This window comes from Acomys minous (genome assembly GCF_964271855.1).
Source record: "Acomys minous genome assembly, chromosome: 11".
NCBI classification, from domain to species: Eukaryota; Metazoa; Chordata; class Mammalia; order Rodentia; family Muridae; genus Acomys; species Acomys minous.
Window position 1 is genome coordinate 98,279,820 of NC_140492.1, and position 22,805 is coordinate 98,302,624.

At 47.1% G+C, this 22,805-nt stretch overlaps 1 protein-coding gene and 1 pseudogene across 3 annotated transcripts in view; both read left to right on the forward strand.

Moving 5' to 3' along the window:
- The window catches only part of ARHGEF28 (Rho guanine nucleotide exchange factor 28), a 283,146-nt gene that overhangs the window by 5,899 nt on the left and 254,442 nt on the right, over window positions 1–22,805 (forward strand). The gene's annotated exons all lie outside the window — the stretch shown is intronic.
- LOC311609250 (heterogeneous nuclear ribonucleoprotein A1-like) lies at window positions 7,413–8,805 on the forward strand (annotated as a pseudogene). Its single transcript has one exon. The product of its transcript is annotated as a heterogeneous nuclear ribonucleoprotein A1-like (transcript).

The following is a 22,805-nucleotide window of genomic DNA, read 5'->3' on the forward strand; positions in this document are numbered from 1 at the left end:
AGCTGTTTGCCCTTTTTCTTGCTCCACCAACTCCATGGTTTGCCATATCCAAATGTTAGAGTTTCAGAATGCCCAGGGCTCTCTCTGATAAATGAAACTGTGGGTTATTTGAGTCCCCCCCACCCCCAGACTTTCTAACCTGAGTATTCTGTTCACTGGGGGCCTTTCCAGATGGACCTGGCATTGGTTTTTAAAAAAGCGGTCACTTGGACACCAGCTGGGTTTGCCGCCTTTCGAGCTGTTCGGTGGCTCTGGTGTTCTATCTTACAGTGTCCAGGGAGGGAGCAGTGCCTACGGCCTCCCGTGGTGTCCCTTCTATGTTGCTGATGTGGCAGCCATCCTCTGTGGTCTCCTCTTGTGAACTCTTTGCATCCACCAGCCAGGTCTAATCGTTGCTGTGTACAATTGGCTGTCTGTATTCACAGATTTGCTTCCTTGGGGGCCAGTGAACTGTGGATTGAAAGTTATTCCTTCTAACACATACAGATTGTTTCCTGGCTGCTGCTGGCTACATAAAAATGGAGAACGAGTGTGCACATAGCCTTGCCATCGCGTCGGAGATTAGAAATTATCTAGAATGCAGGAAGTGCACAGGTCACACACACAGATACTACACCAGTGACTATGAGCCTTGGATGTCTTAGGAGTTTAAGATCTGTGAGGGTTAGGGACCCTGCAGCCCTCTGACACTGAGAGATGATTGAATTTCCAGCTTGACTTTGTTCGCGGAAGGCCCATTCTCCTCCTGAGATACCACCTGCTATAATCGTCCATGCCCAGCTCAAAGAAAGTTTTTCTGAAGCCTTTGATAAGCCCTGTCACCCTACTGCTGGCCTTTCTCATTGACCACTTGCCACCAGGCATCGTGCCTACTGTGTGTTTCTATGTGTGAGTCTCAGTGTTTCCTGTCTGACTATAAAACCAATTGCAACAGGGGTCCTGGTTTGGGCTACTTTGTAGGGAGCTTAGAGTACAGAGCCCATGTGTTACTTGATTACATATTTTGCTAATAATGACCAGAAGTCCTTCTAGTGTCTCTGTAAAGACTAGCAGTGGCGTGCTCCCATGCGCTGTGCATGGCTTGCATTGGAAACCACTGGGATGCAGGGATGGGAGGTCAAGGTTGCTCAGAGGGCAAGTCCTTCTGTATCAGGGCCACTCTTTGAACCACTCTGAAGAAGTTGTTTCTTTCTGCCAGGAGACATGAGTGGCATTCCTCACGGAATCTGAGTCTTTGGATTGACAGACATCTGGAAGTGTTTGTCTGGGCTCTGGCAATGCACATCTCACCCACACAGCCGACTCCCAAATGGCTAAACCAGCTGTCCCGGTGCAGTGATAAGGGGCTTCTAAGCTGTAGAAAACTGTCGCTGCCCCTCAGCACCACTCTCCCATCCACCAACATCACCCTGCTTATGCTGCGTGCAGGCCACTCTCAACAGTCGCTCTTGTAGTGACTTAAAAAAAAAACGTGATGACATAGGTGGCTTTTAAATTCTCCTACTGTGCTGAATGTTTCAAGCTGCCTCCTCCTTCTGAGTGCAGCACTTGCTGATGACATCTGACGGAGCACTGCAGAGCTAGTGCTCCCTAGGCTTGCCAGCTCCTGGGGAAAGATGGTCACTGCGGTGCAGATGCAGGGCCGGGCCATTCAAGTCACCTAAACCAGCGGCTCTCAGCCTTGCTAATGCTGCAACCCCTTGTTGTGGTGACAACCCCCATCCCCCTCCCCCATATAGTTATTTTGTTGCTACTTTATAACTGCAATTTGGCTACTGTTAAGAATATCTGTAAAAATCTGACATGCAGATATCTGATCTACTACCCCCAACCTACAGGTTGAGAACCTTTGAGAACTTCTGACCTAAAGCCTAAGCTTCCATTTGGGTCTGTTTGTTCTAAGGGCTTGATACTCTAGTCTATGTAAATTTTTTTTCACACAGAATGACAATGACTTCGTAGCTGTGCCACATCAGAGCAGTGCTGTTGATTCCCCCCCCACCCCCAGCCATCTTGCAACTGCAAAGCTCCTTTTAATATGTGTCACAGCAGAGCCACAGCCTCATTCACAGGCTCCTGGAAAGGCTGCCTTTTAGTCCTCTGAGCCGTATTTATCTTTCTTAGATTTATTTCCTTGCCCGCGACTGTCCTACCCTTTCCAAATTGGCCAGCGTGTTGCAATTATCACAGTCACTGCCGCTTTTGGTTTGAAGTTAGCCACAGGTCCTGCGCGCCACCATTCTTTAGTTGATAAAGCCCTGCCGTTAAGGCGAAGGACTAGATGGAGTGAAATGCGTGTCTCCCGGCAGACTTCAGGTGGACGGTAAGCAGCTCCGGCAGAGTGAACAAATGGCTACTGTTTGTACCAGCACCTGACTCTTACCCCTTCTTGTTACAAGGATGTACGCTGTATCCATTTTGCCTCTCCCCGTTCAGCAACGTGGGGCTGTTGAGGGCACTGTTGGCTCCAGGTCTTTCTCTTTGAAGCTCTTGCATACCAGCCCCCACCCCTCCCCACCCCGTGATCTCTCGAATATTAATCAGGAGCAACATGGTAAGCCTTCTGTCTAGAATGTGTAGGCTCTGCCTTTGGAGACTGTAGTGGCATATGCTTATCTCTGACTCTTCTGTTATTCTCTGCAGTTCCCTGGGGGATTATACAAAATCCACCCCCACCCCGCCCCTCAGGGTCTCGCATATGCTAGGCAAGTGCTTCGGGTAGCATGCAGTTATATGCAGTTATAGCATGCGGTTATATCCCAGTCCCATTCTCTTCTTTCTGATCAGAAAACCGCCCCTCTCTGAATAAGACCCAGTCCAAACAGAGTTCTCCTGGCTTCTTTGCCATTCTTCTGTCCCTGTCATCCTCACAAAGCTCCTGGCCTTGACACTCTGGTTTTAAAAACTCATTTTTTTTGTTGTTGTTGGAAAAACTCAGGTTATTTGGCCGTCTGTCTGTTTGTCTGTCTGACCCAACTCTTAAGAGTATAGCTCCCTCATTTTTTTTGTTCTTGAAAGTGGGCCAGGAGCAGAAAAAAAAAAGTCATTTTTTTTTGTTTTTGGTTTTGTTTGTTTTAGACGTGGGGTTTCTCTATGTAGCCCTTGCTGTCCTGGAGCTCCCGTTGTAGACCAGGATGGCCTTGAATTCACAAAGATCCACCTGCCTCTGCCTCCCGGGTGTTGGGATTAAGGGTGCATGCCACTAACCTGGCTCAAGTAGTTCTTTTTATCCATGTGAGTAGTAAGTTTGGGGTCCAGAGGCCTGGCTCACTACATATGATGCCTTCTCAGGCCTCCCTAGTATCAGTTTCCTTTGCAATGGAAGGTCTGTGGTCACCGAATGGGTGTGATTCCTTATTAGTTTGTTTTGAGGCAAGGTCTCTGGTAGCCCGAATTGGCCTTAAGCTCAGCGTATGAAGCTAACGATGCTCTTGGACTCCTGGTCCTCCTGCTTGCACCCAGGGAAGATGTTTTAGGCTTGGTTTAACCGTGAGTAGAGTTTGGTGGTGGAAGATTCAGATGGTGTGAGGTGGTGAAAAACCAAAGTCCAGGTTTATGGCCGTGGCAGAGCGCAGCATGGCTCCCTCGCGCTTCAGAGGGCCACGCTTGCATGCAACTCACTTAGCCCTCAAGTGCTGTTTTTCAGAGCTGCCAAGCTTTCACCTCGTCAGAAATTCTCAGGAATCGGGGTTCTGGAAGTTGCTTTTATATCAGCCAGTTATCCCAGCCCCCCCCCCCCCCCCCCCGCAGAGACTGAACAGGTTTCCTGTGGGCCACTCCTTATTCTCAGAGGCAAAGGACAATGTACAAGACCTATTTACTAGGGTTTTGCCAGAGTAGTGGATCGAACCCAGGGCTTCACATAAACAGGGGTACATGTTCTACTACTGAGCTACAGCCGGAGCTCCAGATTAGGTTTTTAACTGTTTTTGTTGTTGGATGCGTATCCACCCATGCTCACATGCAGAGAGAGACTAGAGGAAGATGCCAGGGGCTTGTATGAATCTTTGCCGCATTCCTTTGAGACAGCACCTTCCACTGGACCTGAGTCTAGGGTGCTCACTAGTCTCAGCAGTCCTGCCATTTCTACCATCCAAGCACCAGGGCTTATTGGTACTTTGTGTGGGTGTGAGAGGCTTAAACTCTGTGCTTCTTGTTTGCACAGCAAGTGCTTTTACCCCCCTGAAAAATAGAAGTGCTTCTTTCAGTAGTGTGTTTCTTGTCATATGAGACACTCGCAGGACCATCAGTAAATTCAAAGCTTGCTCACTGAAGGGAAAACAAGAGTGCAGGCCTTGTTGTTGTTGTTGTTGTTGTTTGTTTGTTCTTTGAGACAGGATTTCTCTGTGCTGCCCTGGCTGTCCTGGTACTTGATTTTGTAGATCTGGCTGGCCTCGAACTCACAGTGATCCACCTATCTCTGCCTCCCTAGTGCTGGGATTAAAGGCGTGTGGTACCACTCCCGGCTGTGAAGGCATTCTTGATGTTTAATTCAAAGGTCAAAATTTGGACAAAAACTTTTTCATTATGAGAAAAAGCCTTCACGTTGTTTAATTTTGAGCCTTCTTATTTATTTATTTATATTTTGAAATAATTTAATTAATTTATTCAGATTACAACTCAATTGTTACCCCTCACTTGTATCCTTCCTCCCTCCCACTTTCATCCTATTCCCCTCCCCTAAGTCTACGACCGAGGGGGACCTCCTCCCCCACTATATGGTCATAGGCTATCAAGTCTCATCATGGTAGCCTGTCTATTCTTTCTCTGAGTGCCACCAGGCCTCCCCATCAAGGGGACGTGGTCAAATTAGCCTTCTTATTTAAATGCATTAAACATGTTACAATGATTTGACCAATGGGGACTGTGCTTGCTTCACAGGAGCAGCAGACTACCCAGTTATTGTCTTAATAGCTACTGAAAACACCGGATTATCTCTGGCCATACCACTCCGAACATGCCCGATCTCGTCAGAAAATTCCGGATTAACTTTGCAGTTTGCTTCCTTGTTTAACAGACATCGGGCCGAGCTAGAGAAAATTCAAGCCTCATCTTGGTAGAATACTATGTATGCTTTGGAGATTGATGTATTAGAACAGTTTTTTTTTGTTTTGTTTTTAGTTTATTATATGCGTATGAGTGTTCTGCCTGCATGTATGTATGTGTACCATGTATGCGTGGTGCCTGTGAGGGCCAGAAGAGGGCGCTGGATTTCCTGGTCCTGGAGTTTAGACCAGTTGTGACCTGGAATTCGGGTGCTGAGAACAGAACCCAGGTCCTCTGCAAGAACCACCTTTCCAGTCTCTAGAAGAGACTTTTAAATCTTAAAAAGAATACTACTTTGGTGTCTATCTATCTGTCTGCATGCATTTCTGTGTGTAAGTGTGCACTGTGGTGTTTGTGAGGAGGTCGGAGGGCAGCTTGCAGGAGTCAGTTCTCTCCTTCCGTCATGTGGGTCCTGGGTTTTGAACTGAGGTCACTCAGGCTCGGTGGCAAGTGCTTTTTACCCAGTGAACCATCTCTCTGGCCCAAGAGTCAGATTTTCTTTCCCCTTTTGCATTCATGGCAGGAATCTTTTTATTCTTTTAAAAATAAAGGGCTAGATCAGAATTAAAATTTGGGTTGAAACTGTGGATTCTGTTACCTCTCTGGGCCCTGATGACATCATCTAAAATCCAAGGGTTTGGAGCCATCCCATCCCACTGTGCATTCTCTGCCTCAAGGCCTTCTGTCCCCTCCCACCAATAGCTAAGGGATGGGTGCTGATGGTTGACTTAGAGCATCCTCCCTGCTAGGCAAGCACTCTACCCTGGCTACATTTCCAGTCCCCTTTTTACTTTGTTTTTTATCTTGAGGCAGGGTCTCACCTAGCCACCTAGACTGGCCTCAAGCTCACTTTACAGATGAGGTAGGCCTTGAACTTGCAGTTCCCTCCGTTTCATCTTTGAGAGCATCTGGGATACAGGTCCACGGCACCAAGGCCTGGCTCCGTTTTTCAAGCTGTGTGGAGGAAGGATGGTGCCTTAAGCCTCCTGTGGGTTACTATCCCTTGCCTGATTCCCTGACTACACTTAAACACTTGGCTACACGCTACATGTTCAGGAAGCCGGTGTTGAAGATGGTAGGTGGTTCAGCATTGCATCTTCAGAGGGGAAAAGGACTGTTGGTTCCCAGGTTCTATCCTATTTCAGCAGATCATGACGCCGTTGTCAAACCCTTCTTGGACAGGCAGCCGGAATGAGCCTAATAATCTAGCAATGACTTTAATTGACTTCTAAGACACTGGAGATGGATATTCATTTTATTTTAGCAATGGGACTTATTGTACCTCACTCCCCTTAGGCTGATTGGAAAACATGCCCTGAAATGTTTGATAAATATTAGTTTTCAACTAAAGTAAGAACATTTAATAATAGTTCACTCTATTTCTCTCTTCCTTCTTTCTTTCTTTCTTTTTTTTTTTTTCCCTTTCACCACCTTCAGCCAAGTTTTCTCTAAAACAGTGTGGTTTTCTATTTTATACAGGTTCGTACTTTGTAGCCCTGGCTGCCTGGAGCTCATGATATAGACCTGGCTGGCCTTGAACTCATAGAGATCTTCTTGCCTCTGCCTCCCAAGCATTGGTATAAAAGGCGTGTACCACCCGTGCCTGGAGTAACAAATTTCTAAAACCTAGTTTATCAGGTGGTTCCTCCTGATTAATGTAAAAGATGACAAGGAGCCACATCTTAAAGCATGGCATCCCTTTATGTTTTTTTGATATCTCAAGCTGGAGATATTCTGTTCTGTGGCTACTTAAGACATGGGCTTAGGGGCGGGGGCAGGCAGGGGCAGGAACCTGGCATTGCTCTTTTTGAGCCTTCATTGAGGTTGGCTAATGCTTACGTAGAGGGAGACATATGCTGGGCTCTGGGGATCAGCAACAAGAGGCCTCCAGCTCACTCTTGGGTTCGCAGTGCTGTGGAGTGAGCCACGGTGCTGGCTGCTGTTGGGTTGATGGTGATGAGGATGTGGTGTGTGCAGGGCGCTCTCAGCAGCCTGTGTGAAGCCATGCCTGATAGAGTAAGCATCAAACGTGGCTTGTTCTTTCTCTACTGTGGTGTTGTAAATGTAGTCAGTACTTAAGTGCTTTGGTGACAATAGAAAAACAGGAATGCGGGGCTGGACAGATGGAGCAGTGGTTATGAGTGACTGCAGCTCTGGCAGAGAACTGGAGTTCTGCTCCCAGCACCCATATCAGCTACCTCACAACTGCCTGTAACCCGGTTCCAAGGGATCTCACACCCATTTCTGGCCTCTGTGGAGACCTTCACATCTGTGCACAGATAGTCACGTAGGCTCACACACGCACATAAATAAAAACAAATAAGAATTTAAAAGAAACAAAAAGAAAGACAACAGTGAGGAAACATTGTAGTAAAAAAAACCCTGGATACGCTCGCCCACTTACTCCTTTCTGGTGGCTGACGCGTCCGAGATAGCATCGCTGAAGGCTCCCCATCGCCCTGCTGTCATGTCTAAGTCAGAGTCTCCCAAGGAGCCAGAACAGCTGCGGAAGCTCTTCATCGGAGGCCTGAGCTTCGAAACAACCGATGAGAGCCTGAGGAGCCATTTTGAGCAATGGGGGACACTCACCCATTGTGTGGTAATGAGGGATCCAAACACCAAGAGATCCAGGGGCGTCGGGTTTGTCACCTATGCCACCGTGGAGGAAGTGGATGCCGCTATGAATGCAAGACCACACAAGGTGGATGGAGGAGTTGTGGAACCCCAGAGAGCTGTGTCAAGAGAAGATTCTCAGAGACCGGGTGCCCCCTTAACTGTGAAGAAGATCTTTGTTGGTGGTATTAAAGAAGATGCCGAGGAACATCACCTACGAGACTACTTTGAGCAGTATGGGAAAATTGAAGTGATTGAAATCCTGGCTGACAGAGGCAGTGGCAAGAAGAGGGGCTTTGCTTTTGTCACCTTTGATGACCATGACTCTGTGGATAAGATTGTTATTCAAAAATATCATACTGTGAATGGCCACACCTGTGAAGTAAGAAAAGCCCTGTCAAAGCAAGAGATGGCTAGTGCTTCATCCAGCCAGAGAGGTCGGAGTGGTTCCAGAAACTTTGGTGGTGGCCGAGGAGATTGGTTTTGGTGGCAATGACAATTTTGGGCGAGGAGGAAACTTCAGTGGTCGTGGTGGCTTTGGTGGCAGCCGTGGTGGCGGTGGATATGGTGGCAGCGGGGATGGCTCTAATGGATTTGGTAATGATGGAAGCAATTTTGGAGGTGGTGGAAGCTACAATGACTTTGACAATTACAACAATCAGTCTTCAAATTTTGGACCAATGAAGGGAGGAAACTTTGGAGGCAGGAGCTCTGGCCCTTAACGGTGGTGGAGGCCAGGACTTTGCTAAACCACGGAACCAAGGTGGCTGTGGAGGTTCCAGCAGCAGCAGTAGCTATGGCAGTGGCAGGAGGTTCTAAATTACATACACGATAGCCAGGAAACAAAGCTTAGCAGGAGAGAGGAGAGCCAGAGAAGTGACAGGGAAGCTACAGGTTACAACAGATTTGTGAACTCAGCCAAGCACAGTGGTGGCAGGGCCTAGCTGCTACAAAGAACACATGTTTTAGACAATACTCATGTGTATGGGCAAAAAGAACTCCAGGAACTGTATTTGTGACTAACTGTATAACAGGTTATTTTAGTTTCTGTTCTGTGGAAAGTGTAAAGCATTCCAACAAAGGGTTTTACTGTAGACCTTTTTTCACCCATGCTGTTGATTGCTAAATGTAATAGTCTGATCATGACATTGAATAAATGTGTCCTTAAAAAAAAAACCTGAGCACTTCATCTGAACTCATAAGTGAACCTTGAGAAATCTCTTTCAGATATTAGGATCCCAACACAAACTGTTTTTTTTTTCTCTCCTTCAGAATCTTTACACATGATTACTCATTGCCCATACTTTTAAAACCTTCAAAGTTGGGCTTAGAGATAAACGCAGTCATTACAGTAGCTATTTGAGGGGGAGAAAAAGTTAAATATTATCAAACAGAATTATGTATAATAGTTTAGGTTGGGGATTGTAGTCCTGTGGTAAAAAACCCAGTCACTCTAAGCTTATTCTGACAGTCTGCTTATGTATAATGGCTTTACATTTAATTTTACATGGAAGGCTGTGGCGATGGCTCAGCGGGGATGGGGATGAGGCGGAGAGAAGAGTGTACAAGGAACATCTACTTTTGTATTTTCCTGACCTCAAATGCTTGTGAACTCAGTCAGTTGTACAGATTCTGGAGGCGTCTGGTAAAGATCCTGGTGACTCTCTTGGTGTGCCAAGAGTGAGCTGATTGCTATGTTTTTGTTGTTGAGGGGGAGTGCCCCAGTCCAGGACTAAGCACTCTATTGGCATGAAGGCTGAAGGCCAAGGCCGCAGTTTAAGGCAAAAGAAAACAAGGGAAGGCCATCGGCACTGTGCTATCTTGTCTTGGCGACAGTAAGGGGCATGGCTGTGGATACAAGGACTACACTCTGCTTTCCATGTGTTTTGGGGCACAGGGTGACATGAACAGATTAGTAACTTAAAACAAGAACACAAAATCCTTCTCGCCACAGTAAACATGGCTGAACTCATGGAGCACTGAAAGTCGCACGAATTCTGGAAGATGCTAACGGAGTGAATCACCACCTCACGTGTTGTTTTCACAGGAAGTGTATCACGTCTCAATAATTTCCTTAGCATTTTTTTTTCCTGCCAGGTGCCTGTTTTCTTCTTGTTGCTAACTTCTTCCTGTAGAATTCCAACTATGTGGTCGGCTTCCCTCAGCTGACGGCCTTTCACAGTTCCTCTTTTGCGTTCTTCAGAGTGACTGGCGCACAGTGGCATGTTTGTTTGTCTATGAGAGAGCTATTTTGGACGCGTCCAGTCAGGATGCGTTTGTCTGGAGACTGGATCTTTATGGACCCAGCACGTAGGATTTTCCAAAGGGATTTGCAAACGTGGCTTTGGACAGATTATGGCTAAGGCTGGATTTACACGATGCACTGTTCCCAGTGGCATCTGTGGAGAGAATTAGGGATGACTTTTGCTTTTCTATTATTATGTGTGCATTTGGACATAAACTAAGCAGTGGTTATTTTTTTACAATAGACATGAGATTCCTTGAAATGAAACACATTAGAGACCATTTTTTCCTTTTTCTTTTTAACACTTATTTTGTTTATTTTTTTGAGGATTTCATATGTCAATACTATGTTTACATCACATCTACTACCCTTCAATTTCTCTCATGTCACTCTTCTCATCCCTCTCAAGTTCATGACCCTTTAATTTCTATTGCCACACACACGCATGCAGTCACATAAAACTACAACCCAGCCAGGGATTAGATAACCTGTCAGGGGGCTAGACCCCAGAGAACACTAATTCTCTTTCTCAGCAACCATTCATCGCCCGTAGTAGCGCTTCCTCTAGGAGAGGAGCCTTGTGAGAGTTCCCCCATCCATGCTGGGAATGTCGGTCAGTGTTGCCGTTGTGTGGGTCTGGTTTAGGTCACCATATTGTTATGGTTTCACGGGTGCGACTCCCTGTCATATATACAGAAGACGCCATCTCTCAGCAGATATTCTGGTCTTCTGGCTTTTTACAGTCTTCCCCACGCCCTCTTCTGCGGTGCTCCTTGAGCCTCAAGAGTAAGGCCTGTGTTGGGGATGTATTGGGTGGGGGATGGGCACATCCTGGTTAGTCGATCTCTATATTTCAACCAGTTGTGGATTCCTGTGATGCGAGAATAAGCTTCTTTAATGAGCAGTAAGCGCTACACTTAACCTGTGCATTTATGTTTTTAGGTATTTGGAATGCAGTTGGGAACTATACTGGCTTAGGAATCTCAAAATTAAGTGGGAGACTAGGGGTGCAAACCAAGTGTAGCTTTAGTTTTTCTTTTGAAAAGGGGGCAGGAATGGGGTCTTCTGTAGCTCAACGTAGCCAAGACCTCATTATGGAGCGGAGGCTGGACTTCAATCCTGATGCGCTTGCCTCCACCTCCCAAGTTCTGGGATTACAGGCATGTGCTACCACCACGATCGGCTTTAGTGTAATTTTAGATAAGTGTTTTGTACTCTTTGTCCCCTGACCTAGGAAAGGGATATTGGCAGCTCTTTAGCTAAAACGATAATTTGCTGATCAAGCCAGGATTTAGATGGAAGCGCGTTCTGCCTAGTTTAAAGTGGCATGCACATAGCCGGTGAAAAGCTGTAGCTCGCTTTGCAGTGACTTTGATTTATCATTACTGTACATATGGATGCGAGGGAACAGAGACTGTGGTCTGTAGGATCCGTGGCAGGTCCTGAGTTGCTGTGTTAATCTGACACTTCTGCATTCAGTGACATGCAAGAAAACTGCTGAGCCCATTCCACTTAGGGGGCAGGGGAGAGCTTGAAAGAGGCCTGTTGTGCAAGGATGAAGCTAATAAGTGACTGTAGTCTAGAGCTGCTCGGTTCTATACTGAGGGTCACAAAGATGCGTTCTTATTTTCTTCCACTACGTAGATACAGTATAAGGCCACTTATTTCCTGAAGCATTTTATTAGGGAAAATGACTTACTGTCAAAGACGTTTGGTGTGAACACGTCTGTCATGTTTAGGGAGAGGTCGGAGATGGATACAGTTCAACAGCTGGCCAATGCTTGTCTCTATGTCCATTACAAAATGGTTTCGTGGGGTCTGGGGAGTTGGCTTAGTTGGTAAAGTAAACTGAGCTCAGATCCCCAGGTGCCATGTAAGGATAGACAAGGTAGCGTGCATCTGTAGTCCCAGTGCTCCTATGATGAGATGAGGAGCAGGCAGGAGAATTCCTGAAAGCCGGCAGGCCAGCTAGCCTGGTGTGTGCAGCAGTGAACAGGGGACTGTCTCAAACAAGGGAGAAGGCAACGACTGCAGTCAACACCTAGAAGTAAGCGCATGCATACATGTATGTACACACACAGAGATACATACACAAATATACACACAGACACACAGACACACACACAGATACACACAGACACTCAGACACAGACACACACACAGATACACACAGACACAGACACACAGACATACAGACAGATATACACAGACACTCAGATACAGACACAGACACAGACACACAGACACAGACACACACACAGACACACACACAGACACACACACACACATACACACACACACACACACACACACACACACACACTGGTTCACTGCTCCCAAGTATTGGTCTCTTTTAATTCAAACTTGGTGACTAAAAGATCCTTGTCTGTTGGGTTGGTAGACCTATAAAAGGTAACAGAAAGAAAACCTCGTTTTTGCTCATTCCAGCTGAGTTTTGAATCATATCAGTTGCAGCAATGATATATTTTTTCCACTTATGTTAGAAAATTTTAGAGTCAAGTATAATTTGATTTTTCTGGAGTCTTAAATTTCTGCATCCTCCCTAGCAAGGCTTTGCTTCTTTAATATATTAAAACAAAACAAAACAAAATAAAAACCTCCTTCTGTATCTTCCTGGGATTCATGGCATCCTGTCGCTGGACGGGCTGTGACCATCTACACAGCTGTTCAAATGGAGGTGCAGAAACAAAGGTCACATGCTCTAGCCATCCCTCAGCAACAGCAGAAGGGCCTGCCTTAGGGGTGGGAGGTCTGCAGTTTGATTTGAATAACGGTAGGACTGGTCCTTTATTGGTTGCTTTCCCTGGTTAGACTCCAGACCTTAATCTAGCACTTCTGCCATTGAGTATCACGCAGGAATATGGCAGAGCTCTCTTCCTGTAAGCTAGCTTTAACGCACATAGGTATGTCAGCGTGAGTTCCTGTGATGATCTTCCTGTGTATCCATGCTTCAGATGAGGGAAGCTATCGAGTCCAGAGATTAGGAAGAGGCTTCAGGCCGACAGCTCACATACTGATTTGTCTGTGGGATTCTGGTGCTTTCCCTTTTCCTTGGCGGTTCTGTGGAAGGCTTGGGAGGAGATCTCAGCTTGCCTTCATGTTTGAGAGACCCGAAGAGGATCTACCCTAGTCGAAAGGCCCTGGAAGTGTCCACCGAGGCTCCACTTTCAGATTTGTCTTCACAGGAAGAACTATCTCTTCGTCTTTGTACTTGCCAAGCCTGGTGAAAGGAGAGAGCTGCCTTTGTTTGATCGCCTGGCTTACGTGGTTTTCTTAAATCTCCCTAGGGAAAATATACATTTTTTTTTTTAATAAACGCAAGCAAATTGCTGTCCATTTGAAAAGTTATGACGTCTCCAAGTTCAAGGTGAAATTTTAGAGGGAAAAGCTTCCGAGTAGGCACGGTCACATAGATGCTAAACTCTGACCCCTCAGTTCATGTGTTCCCAGCTATCCACGCATGCCAGGAGCCGCTCGCCTGGTAAGTGCGCGTGAGACTTAAGCAAGACTCCCATGGGTTTATCCTGTTCACTTTGGCACCACTCTGCACACACTCGTTATTGACCTAGATTCTGTTCCCTGGGTCCTTCAGTTTCCCAAGTCATTCCCAAGGACTTGTTCCCTTCCCCCCATTACCCTCCCCCCACCCCCTGTCCCCCATTTACCCCCCCCCCCAACCTCCAGGGTATGGACAACAGGGTGTTTTCTGCAGGTTAGTCTCTATAGTCAAGACCCAGCAATGCCAACACCGGCTTCTAGAATGACTACACTCAAAGGTAGTCTTCTGGTTTAAGACCTCAACCATTGCCGGCGGCCTGCATTGCTTGTTGGTGATACCCATGGAAGCTCCCAATGACCCCATTCTTCTGTGGGTCCCTTACTACACACTGTCATTGATGTGGAACTTGAGTGTGACAATCCCTCCCTGCCCCCCTTCCCCCATTACCCTCTTGAGCCCTGCACAGGTTATACGTGCCTGTTCTCAGAGTGAATTCAGAGGGGTTTGGTGTTGCGCAGGCTCAGCATGGGTGCACTTGTGTGGTTTCGGGAGCACGGTGTAACTATGTGTTCAAACATTTGATGTGGAAAAGGCAACGGCAGTGAAAACCACAGGCAAAACTCGAGTTAGTTTAAATGTGCCACTCTGTGCAGCCACTTGGGGATTTTGTATTTAAAAATGTATAACACCGAAACAGTAAGAGGGGTGTGTATGTGTGAGTTTCCTAACCTTGTTTCCTAATGAGCATTTTTAAACTCTAAGGATTCTCCCGACTTTGAGTACCACGGTTCATGTTGAAATTCAGATGAAAAATAGTAAGTTTTGTTTATTGTTATTTTTGTCCGTTTCTTCTCATGGCTTCAGCTGGGTTCCCCAAGTAGCTTTTTCTCTGGCTTTCTAACTTCAGCCCTCATTTCCAGGTTCCCCCTCAGCCTTACTCTAGCACTCTGCAAAGCTCCTCTCTGCTGCTCTCAGAGCTACGACGATGCTAACATACACAGCATCTGTCTACCTAGAAGGCGTCACTGACAACTTGTGCTTGCTCGGCCTGCGTAGGCCCTTGGTGGTGTGTGTGGTGGTGTGTGCGGTGGTGTGTGTGGTGGTGTGTGCGGTGGTGTGTGCGGTGGTGTGTGTGGTGGTGTATGCAGTGGTGTGTGTGGTGGTGTGTGCGGTAGTGTGTGCGGTGGTGTGTGCGGTGGTGTGTGCGGTGGTGTGTGCGGTGGTGTGTGTGGTGGTGTGTGCGGTGGTGTGTGTGGTGGTGTGTGTGGTGGTGTATGCAGTGGTGTGTGTGGTGGCGTGTGTGGTGGTGTGTGTGGTGGTGTGTGTGGTGGTGTGTGCGGTGGTGTGTGTGGTGGCGTGTGTGGTGGTGTGTGTGGTGGTGTGTGTGGTGGCGTGTGTGGTGGTGTGTGCATTCCGCTATGCAGATCTCAGAGGTGCTCAGCACAGCCAGCCTTTCTGCGTCTGCACTCCATTCTCCTTTGCACCTCTCCTCCTCGCCTGTACTCCCTTGCTCCCTCAGTCCCCTGGGTCTCCAGGATGCCTGGAGCCTGAGCCAGTCACCCACCATCTGTCCCTTTTGCTCTAGAGTCAGTATGTGAATCAGCTTTTGCAGTGACACTTGCTGTATGGTGTCGCATCGCTGGTGTGTGTGTTTCCTTGTTTCACGCCCACCACATGCTAGGCTCCCACACCTAACTCAGACACTTGTGCAGACTGGACTCCTTCCACCCACGCTATGTGCTTGAATTGACAGTACAGAGTGTAGCCGTCTGTGCTCTGCTATATGATCTGCGATGGTGTTTTCTGGATTAGAGAAGTGGATCTCAAACCAGCTGGTCTTTAAGCTGCCTGAGGAGGCCTTAAAGATATAAACCCTGGGCATTGAGAGCCCCTGAATTAGAATCTCTGGCAGGGGAGGCCTGGCGATTTTCATTAAATCCTAATGGAATGGATCATTTTTTGCTTAGGAAAATTGAAATGAAAAAGGCGCACTGGGCTTCGGAGGCAGATACACTTGAATCTCTGTGAGTTGGAGACAAACCTGGTCCACAGAAAGTTCCAGGCTAGCCAGATCAACACAGTGAGACCCTGTCTGAAAAATGGGATAAAGGAATGAAAGATCACAGTTGTTTCTGTTGCCTCCCCTCTGCCTATTAGCTTGCTTCTTTACAAAAGAAAGTGACTTTACTGTGTAGAGTTCAGAAAATAGTTAGTGTATCCATTTCTGGTTGACAGAGAGCACCCTAGTCCTCAGTTTTTTGGGAGATAGAAGGTGGGTCAGATTTTTATCATCATTTTAAAGGGGTGGTGGGACAGAAACGTTAAGTAATTTGCCTTGGCTCGTGCTTTTAAAAGACATTTGCTTTCACATGAACTCTGGTGGCCCATATTTGACCATGTCCCCTTGATGGGGAGGCCTGGTGGCACTCAGAGGAAGGATAGCAGGCTACCAAGAAGAGACTTGATACCCTATGAGCATATACAGGGTGAGGAGGTCCCATTCAGTCACAGTCATAGGGGAGGGGAGCAAGGGGAAAATGGGAGGGAGGGAGGAATGGGAGGATACAAGGGATGGGATAACTATCGAGATGTAATATGAATGAATTAATAAAAAGGAAAAAAAGACATTTGCATAGTAGGCTGTTAAGGTTTCTAAATGTTGGTAGCTCTTTCAGGTTGAGGCGGGGTGGGCTTTCTTCTCGTGTTGTTGAGGTGGCTCAGCGGGTAACAAGCCTGACTAACCTGAGTTAGATCCTAGAGCACTAGTGAGTGTGGAAGGTGAGGCCTGCCCCCACAGAGCTGTCCTTTAGCCTTCACATGCAGGGCCACACGTGTGCCCCAAACACACAGTTGCAGAAATACACAAAAGGAAAGAAAGAGGGGCTAGTTAGCTTCTCAAAGAGAAAAGGGGTGAAGTGAATATTCAATTTTTAGTAACATTAGTATATTCCAGTAAATTTGCTTAGCAACAACAACAACAACCAACCAACCAAACAAAAACACCTCAAACCTGTTCTGAGCATTAACCCGATCTTGACTGATTTTAATTCCGAATCAAACTTGAGTGGAACTGTATTTTGACATGTGTGCTCATTCCTCTGAAAACCCAGAAAAGAAATGGAATAAATGAGGTGCATTAAGCAATTTGGGGTGTTGTTACTACTACAAAACTTAATGCTGGGCTTAAGAAAGAGCTTCTTTGAGCAGAAGTTTGAAGTCTTGCGATGGCGTGGACCCCTTCACCTCCATCATATGTGTTCTTGCTCCTCTGCCTTCCCCCCCACTCCCCCAAGAGACAAGGAGAGTCAGCAGCGTTTTAGGCTCCCGGGCTGTGGGTTAATTTCCATGTTCCTTCCTCCTCTTCTTCTCTTTTGCCGAGGTAGACACAGTTCCTGCTGTGTGTTGACACCTGTTGTCACTGGGTTTCTACCTGAAGGCCTGCGTGAAGTCTGCATCCTTGATTCCATTCTGGTGCTGTTTTTAAGCACTGCTGTGGGCGTGTCAGGGGGCAGCTGGTCATGATGTAATGTGGCCCCAACAGCATCCCAGGCTCTGCCAACACGAAACCTGTCCCTTCTTCTGTGTCTGTTTGAATGGCTCCTGCTCTGGCCTTTAGCTGTGGGCATCCTTCTCTGAGCGCGAACCCCAGTCTGTTCCCTGTTCTTACTGCTCCCCCTTCTTATTTATTTACTTAGAGGTAGGTGTGTGTGTGTGTGCATGTGTGCATGCATGTGTGTGCACGTGTGTATGTGCATGTGTATGTGCGTGTGTGCATGTATTTGTCTCTGTGTGTGTGTGTCTGTGTGTGCATGTGTTTGTCTGTGTGTGTGTGTGTGTGTGTGTGTGTGTGTGTGTGTGTGTGTGTGTGTGTGTGTCTCTTGTTTCTGCTGTTGGACCATGTACTTCAGACGGGCTGTCCAAGTGAGCTCCTGGTTGATTTTCCTTTATCTGCCTCAAATCTTGCCATAAGAGTGCTAGGATTATAGACTCCTGTCACTTCATTTGTTTTTTTTTAACATGTGTTCCTGTAGTAGAGAGGGAGGAATTTAAACTTGGGCCATTATGCTTGTGTGGCACGTGTCTTTAACCTGCTGAACCACCCCCTTAGTCTTTCCTCCTCTTTCTACCCCACTATGACCTTGCCTTTTGAAGGATTTTCTTTTCTTTTCTTTCTTTCTTTTTCATTTTTTGAGACAGGGTTTGGTTGTCCTTGGACTTGCTTTGTAGACCAGGCTGGCCTCGAACTCACATAGATCCACCTGCCTCTGCCTCCTTGAGTGCTGGGATTACAGGGGTGTGCCACTGCACATGGCTGCCTTTTGAAGGTTAATACTTATTTATTCATTTTTTTAAAAAAAGACAGAGTCTTAAACTCAGCTAGCCTCGTAGTTTTTGTGTAGCCAAGGATGACCTTACACCTCTAATCCTTTTGCCTAATACATCCTGAGGGCGGGGGTCACAGGTATACATCACCACATCTAACTGAAGAGCCCTCACTTCTGCTGCATTTCTGTTCATACTGCTGCAGCCGCAGGCTAGACTCCGCATGGATGCCAGACAGAGCCATGCAAACCAGAACTCATTGCTCCCTTCTTGGGGAGTCACTCGGTAGCCCTCCTTCTGTGGGACAGAAGATCCAGGTCCTCCGCCCACCATCCGAGGCTCTTCATCATGTGACCACATCTATAGATGCCTTCTTGGGCTACTCTCATTCCATTTGAGGGCTCACCAGAGCACCTGCCAATCTTGGCCCTTCTGGCCCTTCTTCCTTCTCTGTTCTCTGCCTCAGATAACCCTTTTTGTGGCCTCTGATCCTTGTGACAACACACTGGGCTCTTGCCGTGCCTAGCTCCTGCTCTTTAAGGTGTCCTTAAAAGGATTGTTTTTCTTTGGAACTTTCCTCATATGCCCCCTTGTATTCACTGGGATCCAGCTTAGGTTTCTTTAGAGGGACTTAGATAAAAATCTTCTTTTACATAACTGTCTAATCTTACAGACTTCTGGAGAACAGGGTGGGTCACTCCTGAGATTATCCAAGCAACAGATTACGCCATCACCCCTGGGTCACCGATGGGGCTCACTGGCTTGGCTGCAGTTGGCTCAGCCCTGGACATCTGCTCCCACCCAGCCAGAACAGAGAGAGACATTAGGAGGGCCTAGCCTGCGTTAGACAGTGGACACACTACTCCCGTTCACCTCTCTCCAGTTATGACTTCATCCTCCTCCGGCACCGCATCAGGGAGGGCTGTGCGATGCAGTCTTTAGCTCAGCGCTGTCTAAATAAATATAACGTGAGTCATGCATGCGACCTCAAGTTTTCATACGCCCTGTCATCTCATCTCTTCTGGAGGCTGAGGCAAGAGGTTGACAGGAAAGCCCGAGTTTGAGATCAGCTGTGGCACACACACACACACACACACACACACACACACACACACCTCATCTCAAACAAGAATAAACAAACCCACCAAGGTCTAAAGCTTTCCAATAATGACATTAAAATTTAAAAGGTGAAATGTAGAAGAACGAGCATATTTAGGACAGTGTCGCTAAACTAGTATTATGTCAACATGTAAGACTGGCTATATTCCAAGCGCTCAATGGTCTTTTTGGCTAGTGGCTGCCGTAGTGGACACAGACTTTAGTCGGTTCACCACAACCCAGCCAAAATGGAAGGCTCTTGACACTAAAATAAAGGTGGGGAGCCTGGAGCCTCTGCCATCTCTCTCCCTGAGTAGTCTCTGCTCCCACCTGTCCCCATTTAGTGCAATGCTTGGCGTTGCATGTGTCGTGGGCATGGGACACCTTGTACATACAGCTATCTGCTGTGGTCTGTAATTCTCATCAGTCTGAGCATCTTAAGACCAGAAGGACGGAGACACCCTTGCCTACTATTTTGCATGTTTTAACTATGTGCTAATTACTTGAATGAATGAAGTAATTGAAATGGAGATTTTTTAGGTAAATAATAAAACAGCTCAACTGTTTTTACTTTTTGCAGACAAGTGCTACAAGATACCTTCTCCACATGCATCTAGAGTCATAATGATTTTAGGTGTGTGTGTGTGCGCGTGTTTGTGTGTGTGTGTGTGTGTGTGTGTGTGTGTGTGTGTGTGTGTGTGCACGTTTCCTCTGTTCTACATGTTAAACTCACCACTTGCACCCATCCGGGGATGCTTCTGTGCGACGCATTCTGATTTACTGGAAGCTTCCCCGTTTCTACAGATAGTGTTTTGAAAATAGCCATAATGACCTGTATCTACAACATCTACATGTCCCTGGGATTTTGTGTCGTGCTTTCATGGCAGCTGCCCGTGAACTGTGAGAGAGGAGGGCAGGGCAGGGCTGTTTGCACAGGGCCCTCGAGTTGCGAGTTCTTGTTTAGTGTTTAGGGGGAAATAGCCTTTCCAGGAAACATTATTATAAATCTTTTGTGTGGTAGAATGGGTGATATTTCATATCTGGACCACAGTGCGACCGGGAGTCAACAGGTGAGTGCGAATTATCCATGGTTCCTGGAATGAAACACAACATGAACACAGCTTCTTGTTATATTAGATGGAAGGCTGGCTATTCCCCCCACCCCCTGCCCCCAACATGTTCAATTACAGAAGTCACAGGCTGTCCTGCTCTCCCATACCTGCCTTGCATCTCTCACAGTCAGTGATAGATTTCCTGTACTGGTTCCTGAGATGCCGTGGCCGTCTTCTCTGCAGGATAGGCAGGAGTGAGTGAGTGAGGAGCCAGATGGTTGCTCACGACCGCAGCATTGACTCACTTTTCCAGCAATGGGTTCTCTCCCCTCCCCGACCCATTTCAGTCCCTCCTGAAAGCAGAAGCACCTCTCTTCCTTCCCACAGGTGTCTTTGCGATGCGCTTCTGCCCGTCAGATCGCAGCAACTCCAGGAGAATGATGTTACAAGAGTCGCACTCACTGGTACCAGTACCACAATAATGGTGCCAGCTTCTTGCTAAAGGCTCTGTGCGAGCCACTCACCTGTTTCTATAACTACCTTATGCAATAGGCACAAGAGTGATCCCCACTCTACATGTGACGAAACAGGCTTATACTAAGTGGCTCGCCTAGGCACATGCTAATGAGTTGTCATAGTAGGTTAGCATCCATGTGTGGAGCTACATCCTCAGTGTTTACCTGTTATGTGGTCCTGCTCAGGAATATGACATATGTGTTATTATACATGTGGTAGTGGGAGGGTTGGGAAAGGAACGGAGAGGATGTGACTAGGAATAAAGATAGATGATAGCTTTCTTTTCTTCCTTCCTGCCCCCCCCCACCCCCTTCTGATTTTTATGGTCACTATATAGCCCAAAGCGGCCTCAAACTCACAGTCCCTCTGGGATGACACATCACCGCACTCTGCAGGGTACAGCAAGAAGCCAGAAATCTCAGACTCATATGTTCAAAGTGTTAGGCGAATGTTCGCTGTGATTCCCTTTAAGATTAGGAGGCTAGAACCATAATCGTTCAACCCTCTTATCTTATTCAACTCAGAGACACATGAAAACCAGAAACCGAAAGCTTAGGAATAGCAAGCTATTTGCCTGAAGACATATTCCTAACGAGCAAAACGAAGTCAGCTGTGTCAGCTCCGTCCCACCTTCTCTGGTTCCGAGTTAACTTTATTGAGTTACACAATTTCAGCTTGACCTTTTAAGGCTTTATAAGGAACCCTGGCTTGTTATTTTCTATTAAATGCATCTACTTGGTACGAACAGGATAAAGCACCTGGAAAATACCAGAAGGGAGTATGTGTTTGTTTGAGGGGACATTGAGAAGTAGCAGGGACCTTGAGATGCTGACACAAAGCTGTTCCTTTGCAGCTCAAGAGGTCACAGAAGAGATGACTGACACAGTGGTGGTGGAGCAAGGAGATTGAGAGTCATGCCTGGCCCCCTGTGGTGTGGGAAGTGGGGAGAACCTATGGATTTGGGGGGCCTCCCCTACTCTGCTGTAGGCTCTGCGGAGGCCCCATTTCTCACTTTGAGTTGAGTATCCTATTTCCATGGCTCTGAGAGTGGAGACAAGTACTCGTGTAAAGCTCCCGTCAGGCTGAGGCGGAAGCGTTTTCTGGAAACTCCCAGATGGGAACCCCTCGTTCTCCTGGGCAACATTGGCTAATCGTGGTGGGTGGGGAAACCCCCTGGCTGAGGTCATAAATTAAGTGGGTCTCGTAGGCAGCTCTCCCAAGGCGTGTTTTAGACCTGCAGACAGTTCACTTGTAGAGGCATCAGGAGAGCTGTGTTCTGAGGCGTGACAGTCCTGTGCATGTAGTCTTCTCATAGACCCCAGGGGAAGCTTGTCAATGGAAAGGTGCTATGGAAATGAGTGGTCGGCAGAACGAATGGCAGAATTTCACCTGTTCAGACGGGGCAAAGTAGCTTGGAAGGACAAAGCTGCCATTCCTTCTGAGATGGTTAAGGGAGTGAAAACAAACTGGGACAGATTTTATAATCACTCAGCGTTGACCTGTTGACACATACGGAGCCTTTAACAGTCTGATTTAGCAGTTTGATTGGGCCTCAGAAGGGGATGGAAAACTGTTCTCGGTGGTGTAGCCTAGTTGTGAGCTCTGACAAGAGGTAGGCTGGGTTACATTCTGAGCTGGATCGGGTTTCATTTGGTGACTTTGGGCTCACAGTTCTGTCATTTAAAAGGGAATCATGACATGCTCTGGATTGCAGATGGTCACCACACCTTCAGAGAGCGGGAATGGGGAGGAAGCCGCGGCACCAGAAATGAGCTCCCTTGTCACCTTGTGGCTTTGGAGGTTGTGCCGCCGCTGCTTGGGCTGTATTTTGGGGGAAGCTGGTAGAGGTTAGAGAAGGTGTTAAAAGGTACCGCCAAGCTACCCTCATTGCTGTTGCTTTGTAAAATATTAACATACAGAGCCTGATGCAGAGCAAAGATGTAGTCAATGGGCTTTACCCCATTAAACATCTTCCAAAACTGATTGTTCCCCCCCCCACAGTGGTTGCGCAACTTTATCTATTACTTCTAGCCTTTTCTTAATGTTCTTTTGTTTTGTTTTATAACGTGTGAAGGGCATCTTTGTCTGAATTTGTGATTCAGTTCCTAGTTGAGAAAAGGCAACTCCGTTCTTTCCCTGTGGCTGGGCATTGAAATCTGGGTCCACAGTTAATGCTATAACTGTCCGGAGCTCAGCCACCCACTCTTGCTGTCCCGCTGGCCTATAGGCCTGGAAACTGTGTCCTCGTGACTCCCTTTGGCGTCATGTGCAGTGTGGATGCTCGTTGACAGTTTTGGAGGTGAGCCGAGGATCCAAGCTCTGAGGCTGCAAAGAGGCCTGAGGTCCCCAATGCTCTTCTGTGTTGTCTGAACTATTCTCAAGACTGACAGGG